The sequence below is a fragment of the Chiloscyllium punctatum genome, chromosome 5 (assembly GCF_047496795.1).
Source record: "Chiloscyllium punctatum isolate Juve2018m chromosome 5, sChiPun1.3, whole genome shotgun sequence".
Taxonomy (NCBI): Eukaryota; Metazoa; Chordata; class Chondrichthyes; order Orectolobiformes; family Hemiscylliidae; genus Chiloscyllium; species Chiloscyllium punctatum.
The window spans coordinates 126,586,049-126,593,556 of NC_092743.1; the positions used below are offsets into that span (position 1 = coordinate 126,586,049).

Consider the following 7,508-nt stretch of genomic DNA (forward strand, 5'->3'; position numbering starts at 1 on the left):
CACTATAAAAATCAGTAACACAATCCAGTAAAACACTTGCATTGACAAAATAGATTTATCCTGCAAAAAAGAAAACTGTAGGCCCTCAATATTGCTCAGAATATCTCGACTGCAGGGAAATAGATGGTGACAGCTTGCAAAATGTCCAGATTACAGAGGAGGAAGTGCTGGATGTCTTGAAACGGTTAAAGGTGGATAAATCCCCAGGATCAAATCGGGTGTACCCAAGAATTCTGTGGGAAGTTAGAGAAGTGATTGCTGGGCCTCTTGCTGAGACATATGTATCATCGATAGTCACAGGTGAGGTGCCAGAAGACTGGAGGTTGGCAAACACGGTGCCACTGTTTAAGAAGGGCAGTAAAGACAAGCCAGCATCAAAAGAGAAGGAGAATCGACGTTTCGGGGATTTCCTAAAGAAGGGCTTATGCCTGAAACGTCGAATCACCTTCTCCTTTGATGCTGACTGACCTGCTGTGCTTTTCCACCAACATATTTTTAAGCTCTGATTCCCAGCATCTGCAGTCCTCACTTTCTCCAAAGAGACCTTGGAGTGCAGGTACATAGCTCCTTGAAAGGGGAGTTGCAGGTAGATAGAATAGTGAAGGCAGTGTTTGATATGCTTTCCTTTATTGGTCAGAGTATTGAGTACAGGAGTTCAGAGGTCATGTTGCAGCTGTACAGGACATTGGTTAGGCCACTGTTGGAATATTGCATGCAATTCTGGTCTCCTTCCTATTGGAAAGATGTTGTGAAACTTGAAAGGGTTCAGAAAAGATTTACAAGGATGTTGCCAGGGTTGGAGGATTTGAGCTATAGGGAGAGGCTGAACAGGCTGGGGCTGTTTGTCCTGGGGCATCGGAGGTAGGGGGGTAACCTTATAAAGGTTTACAAAATTATGAGTGGCATGGATAGGATAAATAGACAAAGTCTTTTCCCTGGATGTGGTGGAGGCTGGTACAATGGCAAAATTTAAGAGGCATTTTGATGAGTATATGAATAGGAAGGGTTTGGAGGGATATGGGCCAGGTGCTGGCAGGTGGGACTAGATTGGATTGGGATATCTGGTCGGCATGGACGGGTTGGACCGAAGGATCTGTTTCCATGTTGTACATCTCTATGACTCTATAACTGAGAGGCTGAATTGGCTGGGGATGTATTCCCTGGAGTACTGGAGGCTGAGGGTGACCTTATAGAGGTTTATAAAATCACGATGGGCATGGCTGGGGAAGTAGACAAGATCTTTTCCCTGAGGTGGGGGAGTCCAGAACTAGAGGGCATAGGTTTAGGGTGAGAGGGGAAAAATATAAAAGGGACCTAAGGGGCAACGTTTTTCACACAGTGGGTGGTGTGTTTGTGGAATGAGCTGCCAAAGGATGTGGTGGAGGCTGATACAATTAAAACGCATCTTGATATAAGGCATAGGTATATGAATAGGTAGGGTTGAGGGGGAATTGGGCTAAGTGCTGGCAAATGGGAGTAGATTAGTTTAGGATATCTGTTCTGTTTCCATGCTGTACATCTCTATGACTCTGAGGTAGAAAGCACAAACGCTTTACGGCAACATTAAACGTGGATCTGTAAAATCACGCACCAACGCCCCGCCTCAACAACTGTGGGCACTCAGAGGTAAAAACAATGACTGCAGATGCTGAAAACCAGATTCTGGATTAGTGGTGCTGGAAGAGCACAGCAGTTCAGGCAGCATCCAAATAGTCCCCTCCAACCGTAACAAGGACAGAACGCCCCTGGTGCTCACCTTCCACCCTACACACCTTCGCATAAACTAAATCATCCGCCGACATTTCCGCCACCTCCAAAAAGACCCCACTACCAGGGATATATTTCCCTCCCCACCCCTTTCCGCCTTCCGCAAAGACCGTTCCCTCCGTGACTACCTGGTCAGGTCCACGCCCCCAAACAACCCACCCTCCAATCCTGGCACTTTCCCCTGCCACCGCAGGAACTGTAAAACCTGCGCCCACACCTCTTCCCTCACCTCTATCCAAGGCCCTAAAGGAGCCTTCCACATCCAAAGTTTTACTTGCACATCCACTAATATCATTTATTGTATCCGTTGCTCCCAATGTGGTCTCCTCTACATTGGGGAGACTGGGCACCTCCTAGCAGAGCCCTTTAGGGAACATCTCCGGGACACCCGCACCAATCAACCAAACCGCCCCGTGGCCCAACATTTCAACTCCCCCTCCCACTCTGCCGAGGACATGGAGGTCCTGGGCCTCCTTCACTGCCGCTCCCTCACCACCAGACGCCTGGAGGAAGAACGCCTCATCTTCCACCTCGGAACACTTCAACCCCAGGGCATCAATGTGGACTTCAACAGCTTCCTCATTTCCCCTTCCCCCACTTCACCCTAGTTCCAAACTTCCAGCTCAGTAACTATCCCCTTGACTTGCCCGGACTTGTCCTACCTGCCTATCTCCTTTTCCACCTATCCACTCCACCCTCTCCTCCTTGACCCATCACCTTCATCCCCTCCCCCACTCACCCATTGTACTCTATGCTGCTTTCTCCCCACCCCCACCCTCCTCTAGCTTATCTTCCACGCTTTGGGCACTCAGAGGGTCAGCCCTGGCACGGTGGACCGAATGGCCTCCTTCTGCACCATGACAATTCGGAGGCGTCGGGTCACGATGGGCAACATTTACAGCAAACCTGGAGAATGGACTTTGCAGACAGTGATGTAAACATTTCCAATGAGCTCCTTTAGGATATGTTCTCTCTGTCTGATCTCACCCTTCACTCTCTTCATTTCCTAAATCCCCCTCTAGTTTAACCGGCACTTTCTCCCTCTTGCCCAGCTCTCTCTCTCTCCATCATCTCGGCCGCTCTCTCGTGTACCTGCCCCGCTTTCTCACACTCACAGCGTCCCGTCAATCACCTCAGTCTCGCCGCACACTGCAGGAAGCCCGTTAACCCTGAGCAAGCCACACCGCGGCTCGAGACGGTAACATCTCCCGGTTCAACGGCAAACTTCGAAATGAAGCGGGAAGACGCCGAACGGGAAGCGGCACGGGACCGGAAAGGAGGCGCGTCTCTGTGATTGACACCGATCTCAACCAATGAGAAGACGGAGAACGCGCAGCCCCGCACACATGGGGGCAACGTAAAGGAGTCCTCGCCTCACCTGGAGGCCCCGCCCTACAGTGGGATGGGCCTATCCGTCAACAACGACTCGCCCGTCCCTGGGGTCTCCACCAATCAATGTGGTCCTGCCGCCCCGTGTGGCAGGAAGTGTCAATCAAGGACACGCCCGTTACTAAAGTACCCGCCCATCAGTGGGCCGCGCCCTAATGAGTAAAAGCAAATTTCTGCGGATGCTGGAATCTGAAACCAAAAGAGACAATGCTGGAAAGTCTCAGCAGGTCTGGCAGCCATCTGTAATGAGAGAAAAGAGCTGACGTTTCGAGTCTAACTGTCCCTTTATCAAAGCTCTAATGAAGACGTATCTGTCAATCAATAAGGGCCCGCCTATCCCTGAGGACCTCGCCTCTCCTTGTGGGAGACAGGCCCCGCCTATTCATGTGCACAGCCCGCCTCTGGAGGTTGCCCCGCCCACCTCTGGGGGTTGCCCCGCCCACTAACGGGAGAAGCCGGCCCACAAGTGGGGCCCCCGCCAATCAATTGGGACCCCGCCCCAAGGAGTTAGGCCCCGCCCATCGGAGCGTGACAAATGGTCAACCCTCCTTCCAACATCACATCATCTAACGCAGTAAATATGCTTTAAAACATAAAGCTCGTCCACAGCCCGTTCAATGTTACGTAACAAAACTGTATAAACAACATGATATTCAAAATGACGAGAATTTGTACTTGCAATATCTCAATATAAATTACACATTATTATTCGTACTGCAGTGTAGGATTCACAATCATTTTTGGAATAAACTGCCCCCAACGTAGATCATATCCAATGATTCATTTGTGCTGACAGCTATTATTGTCTGGCCCTCTCAGAGAAGTTGGCATTTCTGTAAGTGCAAAGCTGAATTAGCACCACCTCTTGACAAAAAGTGGTTATAACATAGAGTCATAGGGATGTACAGCACGGAAACAGACCCTTCGGTCCAACTCATCCATGCTGACCAGATATCCTAAACTAATCTAGACCCACTTGCTAGCACCTGGCCCATATCCCTCAAAACCTTTCCTATTCATATATCCATCCTGAAGCTTTTAAATGCTGTAATTGTACCAGCCTCCCCCACTTCCTCTGGCAGCTCATTCCGTACACGCACCACTCTCTGTGTGAAAAAGTTGCCCCTTAGGTTCCTTTTACACCTTTCCCCTCTCATCCTAAACCTATGCCCTCTAGTTCTGGACTCCTCCACCCTAGAGAAAAGACCTTGTCTATTTATCATATTCATACCCCTCATGATTTTATAACCCTCCTTAAGGACATCCCTCAGCCTCTGACACGCCAGGTATAACAGCCCCAGCCTATCAGCCTCTCCTTATAGATCAAATCCTCCGACCCCGGCAACATTCTTGTAAATCTTTTCTGAACCTTTTCAAGTATCAGCTCGCAACACGATGTGGTTTTGTCTTTCCCCCTAATTAGAGTATTTCCATAGAAATGATTAATAGTCCTCAACAGCAAATGCCCATAACAAAGTCCATGTTTTACTAAACAGAAGATGCTTGGCAGATAGATAACCACATTTCCTATTCAAATTTCAACTTGTTTAAGCAAATTGATTAGAAGAAAAAGGAAATTAATTTATGTAACAGCTTTCACAACATCACCCCAATTCAATTTTACTTCAAAGTACTTTTGAAGCATTGAAATGTAATGAATGCTGCACACAATTTGAAACATGGTGAGGCCCCATAACCAAGACGATAACCATTTCTATTATTACATGATGGCTTGAGAGATAAATGCTTTTAGTATATAAATCCTGTGGAATTATAATGGCAGACAAGGACTAATTTTAACATCTCATTTGTAGCACAGATTTCCAAAAGTGCACCACCCCTTCAATACTGTACTGAAACATTAGCCAATGGCTCACACTCCACTCTCTGGTGCAGTCTTTGAATCCACAACCTTTGAACTCAGAGTGATAGGATTTGGTTCATGACAGACACAAATGTAAATAAGAATATTTGTTTCACAAATCTGAAAGGTCAATAACTCAACAACTGAAGACCTCCCACTGAAGTAAACAAAAACAAAATTAGAATGTATTCATTGTGCTTTGAAGCAACCTCATATTATTTGAGATGGAAAGCAACAATTAGGCAGCAGTGTAGAACAATAAAATGAATTTATCATTTTGTACTGTGTACATTCATGAAGAGTACAATCTGATGTGGGTTGAATGGTTTGTCTGGCAGTTGTAGGACAGTTATTGGTTGTGATGCTTGCATATTTAAAAGTAAAGACTACAATGTAACTGGTACCGTGTATATAAAGGAGAGCAAATTATGTAGTTATGTTAGCCAGCAATTCAAAACCCTTATTGGACCATGATACTGGACAGTGCATCTTAGAAAAGATATGTTGGGCCAGATCCTCTCTCTCTTGGGAAAATGAGGATATCCTGATAGATGTGAGGCAATGAGTGATATTATTTCTAGACAATTATTCCAGAAACACAGCTAATGTTTCGAGGACCAGGGTTCAGGTCTTGCCACGGCAGACAGTGAAATTTGAATTTAATAAGCAAAAGTCTGGAACTTAAGAATCTACTGAGGTCCATGAGATCATTGTCAATTATTGGCAGAAAAACCATCTGGCTCAATATTCTCCATCAGGGAAGGAAACCCACCATTCTCACCTAGTCTTGCTTACATGTGACTCCAAAGCCATAGCAATATGGTTGATGCTCAACTGCCCTCTGGAGTGGTCCAGCAAGCCACTCAGATGTAGTAATTGTTATGAACAAAGAAATAAAAATGGATGGGCAATCTGGTGTTGGCCCAGACACTGACAACAGCAAATCCAAGCCGTGGTATCAATACAAATACCTCATGACTAACATTTGGGGGCAAGTATCATAAGTGGGACAGCTGTTTCACAGAGTAGTCAAGCAACAGCCTGACACAGTCATACTTGGAAAATGTACCAGACAACTTGGTTACCAATCGTAGATATGTCCTATTGGATTGGCAGGACAGACACAGCAGAGGTGGCGGCACAGTACAAAGAACAAAGAACAAAGAACAAAGAAAATTATAGCTCCAGAACACGTCCTTCGGCCCTCCAAGCCTGTGCAGATCCAGGTCCTTGATCTAAACCTGCTGCTTATTTCTTAAGGATCTGCATCCCTCTGCTCCCTGCCCATTCGCGTATCTGTCTAGATACATCTTAAATGATGCTATCGCGCTCCCCACTACCACCTCCACTGACGGTGCATTCCAAGCACCCACTACTCTCTGCATAAGGAACTTTCCACGCATATCTGGTGGTGAAGGGTTGTTTTTCGGACTGGAGGCTTGTGACCACAAGGATCGGTGCTGGGTCCACTATTTTTCATCATTTATGTAAATTATTTGGATGTGAGCATAAGAGGTATAGTTAGTAAGTCTGCAGATGACACCAGAATTGGAGGTGTAGTGGACAGCGAAGAAGGTCACTTTAGATTACGATGGGAACTTGACCAGATGGGCCAAAGGGTTGAGAAGTGGCAGATGGAGCTTAATCTAGATAAATGCAAGGTGCTGCATTTTGGGAAAGCAAATCCTAGCAGGACTTATGCACTTCATGGTAAGGTCCGAGGGAGTGTTGCTGAACAAAGAGACCTTGGAGTGCAGGTTCATAGTTCCTTGAAATTGGAGTCGCAGGTAGATAGGATTGTGAAGAAGGCGTTTGGCATACTTTCCTTTATTGGTCAGAGTATTGAGTACAGGAGTTGGGAGATCATGTTGCGGCTGTACAGGACATTGGTTAGGCCACTGTTGGAATACTGTGTGCAATTCTGGTCTCCTTCCTATTGGAAAGATGTTGTGAAACTTGAAAGGGTTCTGAAAAGATTTACAAGGATGTTGCCAGGGTTGGAGGATTTGAGCTACAGGGAAAGTTGAATAGGATGGGGCTGTTTTCCCTGGAGTGTCGGAGGCTGCGAGGTGACCTTATAGAGGTTTATAACGTCATGAGAGGCATGGTTAGGATAAATAGACAAAGTCTTTTCCCTGGGTTGGGGGAATCCAGAACTAGAGGGCATTAGTTTAGGAAGAGAGGGGAAAGATATAAAAGAGACCTATGAGACAACGTTTTCACTCAGAGTGTGGTACATGTATGGAATGAGTTGCCAGAGGAAGTGGTGGATGCTAGTACAATTGCAACATTTAAAAGGCATCTGGATGAGTATATGAATAGGAAGGGTTTGGAGGGATATGGGCCAGGTGCTGGCAGGTGGGACTAGATTGGGTTGGGATATCTGGTCGGCATGGATGAGTTGGATTGAAGGGTCTGTTTCCGTGCTGTACATCTCTATGACTCTAGCTCCTTCAACTTTTCCCCTCTCACCTTGAACTTGTGATCC

At 46.5% G+C, this 7,508-nt stretch overlaps 1 protein-coding gene across 5 annotated transcripts in view; it reads right to left on the reverse strand.

Annotated features, from left to right (window-relative positions):
• Positions 1 to 3,069, reverse strand: part of rbbp8 (retinoblastoma binding protein 8) — a 151,756-nt gene extending 148,687 nt beyond the window's left edge. For 4 of the 5 annotated variants that reach the window (XM_072571266.1, XM_072571263.1, XM_072571258.1 and 1 more), the window contains exon 1: positions 2,900 to 3,069. The gene's annotated coding sequence lies outside the window, so the exon portion shown is untranslated. Of the gene's footprint in view, positions 1 to 2,882 lie in introns of all 5 variants that reach the window. The other variant, XM_072571260.1, reaches the window with a different exon arrangement.
• Positions 3,070 to 7,508: the final 4,439 nt, after the last annotated feature.